The sequence below is a fragment of the Nuphar pumila genome, chromosome 5 (genome assembly GCF_984573655.1).
Source record: "Nuphar pumila chromosome 5, dmNupPumi1.hap1.1, whole genome shotgun sequence".
In the NCBI taxonomy this organism is placed as follows: Eukaryota; Viridiplantae; Streptophyta; class Magnoliopsida; order Nymphaeales; family Nymphaeaceae; genus Nuphar; species Nuphar pumila.
The window spans coordinates 38486127-38500634 of NC_143253.1; positions in this window are offsets into that span (position 1 = coordinate 38486127).

Here is a 14508-nt window from a genome sequence, read left to right on the forward strand (position 1 = left end):
CACAAATGACTATTTTACCCTCGCGCTACATGAAACCCTAATTTCTGATAGGTAGTCGAAAAATGATTTGTAGGCGACTTAAACAGAGTCTGATTGGAGTGGTTTTTATTCTGTTGTATTCTTGATAGAACCAGGAATTCAGTGCAGCTTACGGATCTCTAATACCACTCCGAAAGTTTCTGATATAAGTGTCACAAATCCAACAAGAATTACGCACGTGATAAGCCTATCTCGAGACTCAAATGAAGCGAAGGGTAAAACTGCGACAACTTAAATCATAAAATACTAATTAGCAAACTAACCCAGATGTCCACTAATTTTAAACCTGAGTATACTAAAATTGAAATAGCCTAAAAAACACTAATTTAACAGCAACCCCATAACTTAGGAGACACTTTTAACCGACTCGAGTAGCTCTAGTTGATTTGTGATCTTCAAACCTACTAACTCTAAAATTCGCTAACACTCACTAATCCTACTGATCTAAATTACTTATTCTAATTAACTAGGCATATATTATCTAAGACACAATGAAATCAAGCTGGATAAAACAAAAGAAATCATTGCTAAACAAACCTAGTCTACTATGCAGATGCTAACATCTACTCTAATGGAAATATATCTAGTTAATGCAATTCAACTATTGATCTAATCCATAACCAAAATTCAGTAAGTGAACCTATTTTAATCTAAATTAACTCCCCAAGTAATAGCTAAACTCCGAAAAAACCCATTACTAAATAGAGAATATGGTATATCCCTTACTTGAACTAGACACCTACTCGCCTAGTGTGAAAATCGAACTAATTAATTCTATTCAACCTCTAAACTAATTACATAAACACAAATCAACAGATCAGTACTAACATCCTTTCAATTACTTCATCAATAACAAGGCACTAAGGATTGCAGCACTGTTGAAATAGGAATTATCCGCTTAATCTAAAGAGCAATGTTATATTGACTAAACTGAAACTCACGTAACTAATGCTAACACATGATTTATTCGCATTATGAAACAAAAGTCAGTAACTAACCTAACACATGATAAACTACTAATCAGTCATTAGACTAACTGAATCAAATGCTAAAAAAAACACCACAACCGAGAAAGGCTAATTTGCATTAAGCACAAGAATCAGGTAGCATGCAAATACAATTAATTAATCCTAACACACTACTAATGTTAATTTCATGGATAAAACAAAGCAACATGAATCCAGTGCTACCTAAGTTATTTCACTACAACAAAGAACAAAATGTTGTTGTTGGACAAAACACCAACCTATACGCTAATTGCAAGAGCCCCTAATTTATATCTACCAATGAAATGCTAATTGAACCACAAGTAAACCTTAATTTTAAGTTAAACTAATCAGGAATTTGAAGCTATTTACAGCAATTGAACTAAGCTACAATTCTAAAACAGAAACACATCAATGATATTTGACTCTTCAAAAACTAACAAAGCACACAGAAATTGGAGGCTACGCATTTCCTAAAGTGCTGGTCTAAGCACACCCACACCTGTATTAAGGTTGCAACACCACAAAAACGCATACAAACAGAAATCAAACCACATGCAATTGGGTTTTTACACTAGAAGAGAGGAGATGCGAGGACTTACCATGCTACCGGTAGTTCAACGATTGAAGGGGTGCGAAGAGAGATGGTTCAAGCCAATGGGGACAACCTTGCAACTATCATGGTGTTGTGCTACACGATATAGCAGATCTGAATGACGCTGAATTGTGAAAGGGGGAAGAGAGACCGACAAGAGAGGGTCAGCGTTCGAGAGGTGTGGACGTCACACCAGACCGGACAGGCGTCTCTAAATGTTGTTACAGGGTGTTGCTCCTCTGTCCATGGTTGCACATGACTGGGCTAAAGCTCACGAAGGTGGTGCCGAAGATGGAGCAATCCGAGCTTTCCTCGATTGGGGAAGGAGGCCAGCAAGAGAGGGCCGGCGGCCGGACAACATGGACATCACACCGGACGGCTGAAGCATTCCTCCATGGCTACAACCTGCACAGCACAAGCAAAGACAAAAGGTTAGCATGAGAATGGTGGGAGAGGATAAAGAAGGAGAGGACGAAATGAAGAAGGGGAAGAAGGAACAATGAGGAAGACGATGTTGAAGAGTTTAATGGCGACTAAGCGATGATAATGGGAACATTGGGGATGGGCTAGTGAATAAGACGATGGAGTAGAGGAGGAGACGGTAGAGAGGAAGATGGCGAGTTGGGTCAGCGCAATTCCCATGGCAAGAACCCTTGCTTAGGGTTTGCTTATGTGTTTTATGAGAAAAGCAACTTTCTGAAATTTCCAGAAAGGAGATGAAAAAGAAGGTATTTACTGGGCGCCATTTTGAGAGAGGGTATTTAGCAATTCTTTTCAAAAATCAAATTTGGTGCTGGAGTGGGTCAGATCGTGAGGTTTTGGCTCAGATCCAAGGCCCAAAAGGCCATTTGGACCCGCTTTGCACCAAGGTCTTATCCGATGCACTGAAGATGCACTTTTTTCTCGTTTTAACTCTGATTCGAACGAGATTCAAACCATACCTTATTGAAATTTAAATGCATCTATGTGAGAGTCTTAAACCTATAAATGATGTGTTTATGCAATAAAATTATATTATATATACGAGTAATTTAAGCATCAAAAAATACTCCCATGCTAGAATAATTGCTAGTCCCTAGCAATATACCCTACCCCTCGAATGAAGATATGGACTACCCGAATCAAATGCAACTTATTAAACAACTAACTCACTTTCGTAGGAATCACGGTTGCATTTAGCTTATGCAACAAGCCTTTAAACCCCTGGTACCCCAGTGGACGAGCAAGGTCTCGTGAGGGTTTACAGAGATGCTACCCACAAACATCATAGATCATGCAGAACTTCAAAATTTTCTTTTAAAAGGCTAGGCAATTCCAAAAATCAAATTTAGCAGACATTTCATGTATTTTTTCACTTCTTAGAACATAATTAGAGATTTTATGCCTCCACAATAAAAAAATTCTTTTCACTCTTCTAAAAAGTGCATTTATCTATGATTGTTTCTCAGAAAATTATGTATTATCATGCTATTGTTCATTTTTCATCACTTGTGTATTTTTCTGCACATTCTTTCATTCTACTTCTAAGTAATGACTTTTTCTTTTCATTTAAGCTCTCATTTTCTTTTTTATTGAATTTTCAATTTTTCTAATTTTTAAATTCTTTTCTTTTATTTTCATTTGATAGCTTGCGTGTGGTCTGCTTTTGTACCCTGTGTAATGTTAATGCCTTCTTATACCACTATTTGTATGTTGAGAGAGTTAACTAGGCACAAAAGTGACTTCCTTCATTTACCTTTTCGACACAAGATTCAGACACTTCAACTTGTATCTGGTCTCAGTTTCTGAGGCTCACAAAGTTTTCATTCTCCTTTTCAGGTGGAATTCAAACGCTTTAACTAGCTTTTGAACTCATCTTACTCAAGATTGTGAAATCATCCAAACAACCTAACACAGGCGTTTTTCTTTTGAGCTCGAGCTTTTTCTAATATTTTTCATTTACTTAGTATCTTATTTCAAACTTTGCTTACTTATACTTTGTGATTCAAAATTTTCTTTCCACATTCAAATACAGTCTTTTCTTTGAACTTCACATAAATACTCACTCTTTTTAGCTTTGTTCAGAAAAAAATTTCCTCATGGGGCTTCTAAAAATTTCTAACATGTTGGATTATGTCGAAAACATTTATATATGCTAAAAAAAAAATCTGAAACGCCTAATTTATGAGTTTTAGTTACTGAAACAGGATAAATAGAACAAAATAGTGTGTATCTACTGAACCACCCCCTCATGCTTGAATGACACTGTCCCTAGTGGCATGCAAAGATCTAAAATTTCAGTGTAGATGCACACTAACAGAACATGAAATCAAGATAGAAGAACAGATAGATATGACCTGATATGGGGGGCCTCTTGAGCTGATTCTTTGACTGGATCATGCTCCACCACTAAGCATGCGTCGATGCTCAGTTTTCAGCTGACCTAATCGATTGTCTGCTCTAAAAGCCATATCCTAAAGTCAATAACCTATACTCACACAGTGAATGTCAGATAAACCTGCATGAATCAAACTGAATGTAAGCTCATATAAAATCAAATAACAAAACAAAAATAAATGCTAAACTGGAACTTCTACTTCTAGCATACATATAATACAACATTCTTCTCAAACCCTATTCTTTTCCTTTAGGGTTCATCACAGCCTGACCCGGCAGGCTTCCCTCAGGTCTCCTATTTAGCGCTTTCGCTAATTGCCCCATTTGCCATTCTAATTTTGCGATCGACTGCGTATGGGAACTCAACATCTGGCTACACTGCTTAAAGGCATTCTGGATCAAGGTTCTCACCTCGTGTGCTGGGCTGACACACAACGCACACACTGGATGGGGTTGGGATGGAGTCGAGAGGAGCTGGTCCAACTTTCGAGAAAGCATATCAACTTTGTTTTGCAGCGCGACAGTCAAATTGATCTCAAGAACCCCACCTTTCTTGGAGGTGCTGGGTGTGATTGTGGTTCTCTTAGAGCGAGATGTAGAGGTATGGTGCTTTGAGTTCTCGGCAAGAGTGTCAAATAAGTTCCAGGCCTCATCCTCGCTCTTCAACATAAATGTACCCCCACATGAAGCATCGATCATCTGACGATTCCCGTCAGACAATCCATCGTAGAAGCACTGCGCCAGTTGCCATCTTGGCACCTGGTGGTGAGGGCATCTCCTAAGCAGGTCCTTCATCCTTTCCCATGTTTCATGAAATTGCTCGCCATCCAGTTCTGAGAAACTGGTGATGGCTCGTCGGAACTGATTCGTCCTACCAATTTGAAAGTACTTCTTCAGAAATTCCTGTTGAAGCTGATCCCATGACCCTATCACTATCGTGTCTAAGGATTTCAGCCAATACTTGGCTTTGTCCTTCAATGAGAATGTGAAGAGGGTCAATTTCATAGCATCGTCCCCAAAATTTTGAATCTTCACTGTAGAACAGATTTCAAGGAACTCGTCAAGGTGTCAGTAGTGATCTTCGTGACTAAGGCCATAAAAAGATGGAAGCATCTGAATCACACTGCCCTTAATCTCTTAATGAGGTGCCCCAATAGTTGGTCTGCGAATGCATGACGCTTGGGTGTACTCCGTAGGAAGTACTCCCTGAGAGGGCGCACAGGAGCTTCGGGTTCTAAGTCCCCCATTTCGGATCGGTTCCGAGAAGAACATATAATTCTCTTTGGATCCTCAACGAGTGGTTGGAGTGGGACACCCAAATTTCTGCGGCCTTGCATACACTGGAACTAAGTCTAGATGTGTGCAACGTAACCTAACTATGCGACCTAACTACGTAAATGAAAAGAAAGCAGTAAACAACGAACAAAAACAAAAAATTAAAACTAAATGCAATTAAACTACGCTAATCATGCTAAAAGGGAAATTCAACTTCAAAATTAAATCTATTTTAAATATACTTAAGTACAGAAATAGGAATTCAAGCTATGTTATCTAGGACTCACCTGTCTAAGCGCTCCAGAAGGATGCAAATTTATGAATCCTAGAGAAATAACTGTGAATCCTATATGTACTTACTATGTTAATCCTATATTTACTAACTAATCCTATTGACTAGAAAAATAAACTGCAGTTAATCTAACTAACTAAGCAGATATCAATAAATTACAAAATTAGAATTAACAGAGTATAATCACCGTTCCCCGGCAACAGCGCCAAAAGCTTGATGGTTCTTTGTAAGTGCTTATTTTAAACCCTATTTTATCATTGAAAATGTTTTGGAAAATCACCAATCAAGTAATAATAAACCGACTTTCCACGGATGTGGCGAGTATGAGTCGAATCCACAGGGAACGAGATACACTCAGATTAAAACTAAAGATTGCATTTTATTGATATTGAACTTGTTCATTTACAGAAAATACTACAATGAATTCAAAATTGAACAAGAACATAAACGAGGCATGCAGTGACTTAAGCCTGCGAACAGAAAGGCATTTTCGTCAAATCACTTGATGCAACAATCTATCACTGCAACGAGATGCTCTTATTGCAACTTAATATCACCTGCACGAGATAAAAATGAAGTTAGTAAAACTATTTAAAGAAATCAAGATAACTATTTCTAAATTAATTCTAAAATTAATCGATACCTAATTCCTACGTGAAACGAGAAATGACCAAAGCTAACTTCCTAAACTAATTATCCTAACACTACAATTAACTCTGGACTAATGTTAAAAACCTAATAAAACACTAAAAATTGGAATTAGAAAACTACATGAAATCACAAATGACTATTTTACCCTCGCGCTACATGAAACCCTAATTTCTGATAGGTAGTCGAAAAATGATTTGTAGGCGGCTTAAACAGAGTCTGATTGGAGTGGTTTTTATTCTGTTGTATTCTTGATAGAACCAGGAATTCAGTGCAGCTTACGGATCTCTAATACCACTCCGAAAGTTTCCGATATAAGTGTCACAAATCCAACAAGAATTACGCACGTGATAAGCCTATCTCGAGACTCAAATGAAGCGAAGGGTAAAACTGCGACAACTTAAATCATAAAATACTAATTAGCAAACTAACCCAGATGTCCACTAATTTTAAACCTGAGTATACTAAAATTGAAATAGCCTAAAAAACACTAATTTAACAGCAACCCCATAACTTAGGAGACACTTTTAACCGACTCGAGTAGCTCTAGTTGATTTGTGATCTTCAAACCTACTAACTCTAAAATTCGCTAACACTCACTAATCCTACTGATCTAAATTACTTATTCTAATTAACTAGGCATATATTATCTAAGACACAATGAAATCAAGCTGGATAAAACAAAAGAAATCATTGCTAAACAAACCTAGTCTACTATGCAGATGCTAACATCTACTCTAATGGAAATATATCTAGTTAATGCAATTCAACTATTGATCTAATCCATAACCAAAATTCAGTAAGTGAACCTATTTTAATCTAAATTAACTCCCCAAGTAATAGCTAAACTCCGAAAAAACCCATTACTAAATAGAGAATATGGTATATCCCTTACTTGAACTAGACACCTACTCGCCTAGTGTGAAAATCGAACTAATTAATTCTATTCAACCTCTAAACTAATTACATAAACACAAATCAACAGATCAGTACTAACATCCTTTCAATTACTTCATCAATAACAAGGCACTAAGGATTGCAGCACTGTTGAAATAGGAATTATCCGCTTAATCTAAAGAGCAATGTTATATTGACTAAACTGAAACTCACGTAACTAATGCTAACACATGATTTATTCGCATTATGAAACAAAAGTCAGTAACTAACCTAACACATGATAAACTACTAATCAGTCATTAGACTAACTGAATCAAATGCTAAAAAAAACACCACAACCGAGAAAGGCTAATTTGCATTAAGCACAAGAATCAGGTAGCATGCAAATACAATTAATTAATCCTAACACACTACTAATGTTAATTTCATGGATAAAACAAAGCAATATGAATCCAATGCTACCTAAGTTATTTCACTACAACAAAGAACAAAATGTTGTTGTTGGACAAAACACCAACCTATACGCTAATTGCAAGAGCCCCTAATTTATATCTACCAATGAAATGCTAATTGAACCACAAGTAAACCTTAATTTTAAGTTAAACTAATTAGGAATTTGAAGCTACTTACAGCAATTGAACTAAGCTACAATTCTAAAATGGAATCACATCAATGATATTTGACTCTTCAAAAACTAACAAAGCACAAAAAAATTGGAGGCTACACATAAAGTGCTTGTCTAAGCACACCCACACCTGTATTAAGGCTGCAACACCACAAAAATGCATACAAACAGAAATCAAACCACATGCAATTGGGTTTTTACACTAGAAGAGAGGAGATGCGAGGACTTACCATGCTACCGATAGTCCGACGATTGAAGGGGTGCGAAGAGAGATGGTTCATGCCAATGGGGACAACCTTGCAACTACCATGGTGTTGTGCTACACGATGTAGCAGATCTGAATGACGCCGAATTGTGAAAGGGGGAAGAGAGACCGACAAGAAAGGGTCGGCATCCGGGAGGTGTGGATATCACACCAGACCGGACAGGCATCTCTAAATGCTGTTACAGGGTGTTGCTCCTCTGTCCATGGTTGCACATGAGTGGGATAAAGCTCACGAAGGTGGTGCCGAAGATGGAGCAATCTGAGCTTTCCTCGGTTGGGGAAGGAGGTCAGCAAGAGAGGGCCGGCGGCCGGACAACGTGGACATCACACCGGATGGCTGAAGCATTCCTGCATGGCTACAACCTGCACAGCACAAGCAAAGACAAAAGGTTAGCACGAGAATGGTGGGAGAGGATAAAGAAGGAGAGGACGAAATGAAGAAGGGGAAGAAGGAACAATGAGGAAGACGATGTTGAAGAGTTTAATGGCGACTAAGCGAATATAATGGGAACATTGGGGATGAGCTAGTGAGGAAGCCGGAGAAGCAGAGGAGAAGACGGTAGAGAGGAAGATGGCGAGTTGGGTTGGGCCAATTCCCAAGGCAAGAACCCTATCTTAGGGTTTGCTTATGCGTTTTATGAGAAAAGCAACTTTCTGAAATTTCCAGAAAGGAGATTAAAAAGAAGGTTTTTACTGGGCGCCATTTTGAGAGGGGGTATTTAGCAATTCTTTTTAAAAATCAAATTTGGTGCTGGAGTGGGTCGGATCGTGAGGTTTTGGCCCAGATCCAAGGCCCAAAAAGCCATTTGGACCTGCTTTGCACCAAGGTCTGATCTGATGCACTGAAGATGCACTAACTTTCTCGTTTTAACTCGGATTCAAATGAGATTCGAACCATAGCTTATTGACATCTAAATGCATCTACATGAGGGTCCTAAACCTATATATGATGTGTTTATTATATAAAAATATATTATATATATGAGTAATTTATGCATCATCAGCTACCTATAAACATCTCTGTCATGTATGCAAAAAGATTCAATTGCAAAAGTCTCAACTACAAGAATAAGAAGAAGGGGCATCATATTGCGCTTGGAAATGCTCCCTATCCGATGACAGCGTAAGCACCTTTGACAAAAATCATGAGCATCTCTATGAAGTGTAGGCCACCAAAATCTAGACTAGAGGACCTTCGCATCGGTCTTCCAGCTTGAAAAGTGGCTTCCACAGGCCAGAGAATGACAAAACTCTAGAATAGAATCGAACTCCTCCTCGGGGATGCACCTTTGAATCACCTGATCCGGGCATAATCAAAACAACTCAGGATCCTCCCAAAAATATTATTTCACCTGCAACAACAAGCCATCTCTCTCATTTCTGTTCCAATGCGTAGGGAACTCTCCGGTCACCATGAAGTTGATGATATGCACGAACCAGGGTAGACGCTTAATCTGAAGAAGTTGCTCATCTGGGAAGGAATCATCAATTTGTCCCTGATTAGTGGATGCCTCCACGGTCAGTCTGGACAGATGATCTGCTACAAGATTCTTGCATCCACTCTTATCTTGAATCTCAAGATCAAATTCTTGTAACAGAAGGATCCACTGAATGAGATGTGGTTTAGCATTCTTTTTATTAATCAAATACTGCAATGCGGCATGATCAGAGTAAACGATGACTCTGAAGCCCAACAAATATGAACAAAACTTCTCAAGCGCAAATATTACAGCTAACAATTCCTTTTATGTGGTCATATAATTCATTTGTGTATTAGAGAGGGTCCTGTTGGTGTAATAAATGACATGAGATTAAATGGCCAAGAATGACTCCAATAGCATAATCAGAAGCATCGCACATGATCTCAAATGGCATTGACCAATCGGGAGAATATAGGATGGGAGTTGTGGTTAGGGCCTCCTTCAAAGATAAAAATGCCTTCAGACAGGCATCATAAAAAACAAATGACTAATCTTTAGAGAGCACGTTGCATAACGGTCTAGAAATCCTGCTAAAATCATTGATGAATTGTCTATAGAAACCTGTATGCCCTAAGAATGAATGTACCTGTATGCCCTAAGGTCGGTGGAGATAATTTGGCAATCGACTCTACTTTGGCCTTATCGACCTCAATCCCTTTCTCAAACACAATATGTCAAAAACAATCTCATGTTGAACCATAAAATGACTCTTCTCCCAACTAAGCACAAGATTTGTCTCCATACAACGTTTAAGCATTGTCGATAACTTTTGAAGACAATAGTCAAATAAAGCGCTATATACCGAAAAGTCATCCATGGAAATCTCAAGGACGTCATCAACCATATGGAAGAAAATCACCATCATGCAACGCTGAAATATTGTCGGGGCATTGCAAAGCCCGAACGACATTCTCCTAAATACAAAAGTGTCATATGGGCAGGTGAATGTCATCTTCTTTTGGTCCTCAGGGTGAACGACCACCTAATTATATCCTGAATAACCATTCAGGAAGCAAAAATAATGTTGATCGATGAGTTTCTCTAAAATCTGATCAATGAATGACAACAGAAAGTGATCCATCCTAGTTACACTATTCAACTTCCTGTAATCAATGCACACTCGTCACCCTGTGGTAGTCCTCATGGGGACACTCTCACCCTTCTCATTCAGTGCAACAGTGAGCCCAGACTTCTTGGGGACAACTTGGGTGGGGTCACCCACTGACTATCGAAGATGGGATAAATGATCCCTGCATCCAACCATTTGACTACCTCCTTCTTTACCACATCCTTCATATGGGAATTCAACCTTTTTTGTATCTCTCTTGAGGGCTTGACACCCTCATCTATGATAATTTGATGCATACAAAAGGAGGGGTCTATCCCCTTCAGATCAGCCACCGACCAACCAATCACCTCTTTATGCACATGCATAACCTGAAGAAGCTGACACTCCTAAGTGTCAGTTAGGTCTGCAAAAATAATGATGGGGAGGGTCTAATTCTTGTCTAAAAAGGCATAATTGAGTGAAGCCGATAAGTGCTTTAACTCAAGTTCAGGCAGACTCTCAATAGAAGGTCGGGCAGACTTCTCTACCAAATTAGGGAGTGGTTTGAAGTGCCAGGTCCAATTCAGCTTACCTGACTGTCTATCAATCAATTCAAGGCAATCTCCCTCGAGTGATTCATCCTCCTCCACCTGAGGTGGATCACTCAACGTCCAAACATGCTCCGCTTCTATGAGGTCCTAAATGAGATCAACCTCGAAAGAAGCCTCATCGCCAACAGGGCCCATCGTGAAGTGAAAAATAATTAGCCTCATTTTCCTGTTATCGAATGAAATATCTATTGCGCGTGTGCAGTAATTGATGCACGCATTGGCGGTGGCCAGGAAGGGGCGACCTAAAATAATGGGGGTCTACCTCATATCATCCACTCTCTCTATATCCAATATGATAAAGTCAATAGGGAAGTAGAAGTCATTTATCTTCACCAGAACATCTTTAAGAATTCCTCGCGGGACCTTGATCGATCTGTCTGTCATCTGTAGAGTCTTAGGTGTTGGCTTTATCTCCTTTAGTCTAAACTTGTCATAAAAGAAACCCGATAAGATATTCATACTTGCCCCAAGGTCAAGCAAGGCATGCTTAACAGTGATGTCTCCTATGACACACAAAATAATGAGAGTCCATGGGTCCTTGAGCTTAGGTGGGGTTTGGTGTTATAGCACCACACACACCTGCTCAGTCAGATAGATCTTCTTCGCACATGGGACCTCAACTTCTTCATTTGCGTATAAAGCTCCTCCAAGAACTTTACATATACAAGGACTTGTTGGATGGCATCAAGCAAGGAGTGGTTTATATAAACATCTCTTGCATGTTCACTCCCTGCTTGTCGAACAACTTCGATCTCTCTAACGCCTCAAAAAATGGGGCTTTAAGGATATAGGACTTGGAAGGCTCAAATGGAGAAGCCTTCACACTTTTCTAAGGTATATTAGTAGGGACTGACTATTTTTCACTAGATCCCTCACTTTCTTTTGCAGCCTCCCTCGCTCTATATTGCTTCCCACTTTTAAGGGCTATAACGACTTGAGCCTGCTCTTGATGGGCATCTGTCATGTAGAGGCCATGCATCGGCTCCTTACCCCTAGGGTTAACCAACGGCTGGCTAGGTAACACCCCATCACTTTGCCTACTAAGCGCCTTGGAGAGCTGCCCCATCTACTTCCTAAGTTTCGTAATGGAGTGTGTGTGGAAACTCAAGTTTGCCTTGAGGTTCGAAAAAGTCTGCAGTATCTTATCCTCAAAGGACTGGCTAGAAGCAGGCTCCTAGGACGGAGGCTGACTATAGGAAGGTTGGGCTCAGGGGTAGCTAGATCTCTAAAAATCAGATGCATAACCGCCTTGCCTAGGTTATTTCTGGGAAGGGATGGGGGGTTGGACTTGTGGATTCTTCCATAAGAAATTTGGATGGTTACGTTAACCTGAATTATAGGTGTTGGAAAATGGGTTGGGTGCAGGCTTGGCAAAACCTTGCACCATTTGAGCTTGCTCATAGACAAACTCAGGATAATGTGGTGCCACAGGGCAGTCAAAGACATGGTGTGCTGGGCTAGCACATAGCGCACACACCTACATGGCTAGGGAAAGATTCGATAACAATTGATCCAATTTCTGGGTCAGCAGGTCGACCTTATTATGCAACTTGAGGTTTGTCCCTATTTCGAAGATACCAGCTTTCTTGGCTCTAATAAGGGTAGGTGTAGCCCTCTCAGATCGTGAGGCTAAAGTGTGGTGCATCAAATTCACACTCAAAGTTTCAAACAGGGTTCATGCCTCATCCTCACTCTTCAGCATAAAAGTGCCTACACAGGCAGCATCAACCATTTAACAATTTTTCTCAGTCAACCCGTCATAAAAATATTGCACCAGTTGCCAACGAGGTATCTAGTGGTGGTGACACTTTTGAAGAAGATCTTTCATCCTCTCCCATGTCTTATGAAACATTTCTCCCTCAATTTGTGAAAAGTTGGTGATGGCTTTTCGATATTAGTTCATCTTACCAATCGATAAGTATTTCTTGTAGAATTCTCTTTATATATGTTCTCAACTGGTAATCTGAACCGTACGTAAGGCTTTTAGTCAGTGCTTGGCTTTATCCTCGAGGGAGAAAGAAAACAACGTCAACCTCAATGCATCATCTTAAAGATTATTGATTTGCACCATAGAGCAGATCTCAAGGAACTCATCAAGATGATGGTAGGGGTCTTTATTGTTAAGGTCATAAAATGATGGTAACATTTGAATGACACTGGCCTTGATCTCAAAATGATTGGCTCTTATATCAGGTCTCATGATGCAGGAAGCGGAGGTATAAACATTGGGAATAAAGCACTCCCTGAGGCAATGGGTCAATTGTTGATCCTCAACCATGAGGTCGAGTCTGCGGGCTCTTATAAAGAGGGACTCAAGGTCCTCTAAATTATCCATGAGCTTGCAGTCAAGCGAGCATCACCCTTGCATGCACCTAAGGGTAGATCGGTGCAACAACCATCTTAGAAAATTGGTTTTCTATCTACCTAACGTACAGAATGGTCAAATCACAGCAAACCACAAAACAGGTAAAGAAAAAGAAAACTAAAAAGCATTAAACACAACACCACACACTTGCACCCAACAAATATTATGCGAAAATAAACTAAGAGCATGGTATCAATCATGCGTTTTCACCTCCAAGGGGACGCCTAATAGGTGGGTCATGCAAGAAAGGTAAGCTGGTGTCTAGGGTTTGCAAACATATGGTTCTAGATGATAAGTACTTAAAGAAACTAGCAATCCTAAACAATTAAACAGGAAAAGAAACTAGCAATCATAAGCAAAGAACATAAAGAAAACTAGCAACCTAAGTAAACGAGAACACACAATGGCAATAAAGTAAATACTCGTATTTTAATCGTCGTTCCCCAGCAACAGTGCCAAAAATTTGGTGTGAGTTTTATGAAATAGATTTTTAAAAGATATTTTTAATGAAAACGTTTCTGAAAGTCAGACACCAAATAATAAAAATTGGCTCGCATGTCACACATATAAATCTCATAAGTGCTCGTGTGACACTAAAAAGGTTTTATGAAACCACATGCTTAGTTTCGAGCTTTAGTATACTCATGACCCTGAAATTTTCATACTATACAAATATCAAATACATACTTTTAACAATAGGCAATTTATACCCTCAACATGGTCATTACATTTATATGCAAATCACATACCAAATTTACAAGTAAAACAATTAGCATTATTGATATCTCATTCTTTCTCAAAGCTCAGTAGTAGCATAACCTTTTTTTCATGTGCATGAAATAAAAATTGCATTTGCAAAAACATATACCGGCACACTCATTCCAATAACAAAATGGCCAAAATACTAAAATAGCATTCTTGTATCATTTTACCAGGTTTCCAAATGAAACAACCATCCAATTACGTGCACAACAAACCTTTGAGGATTCAAACATACAACATCCC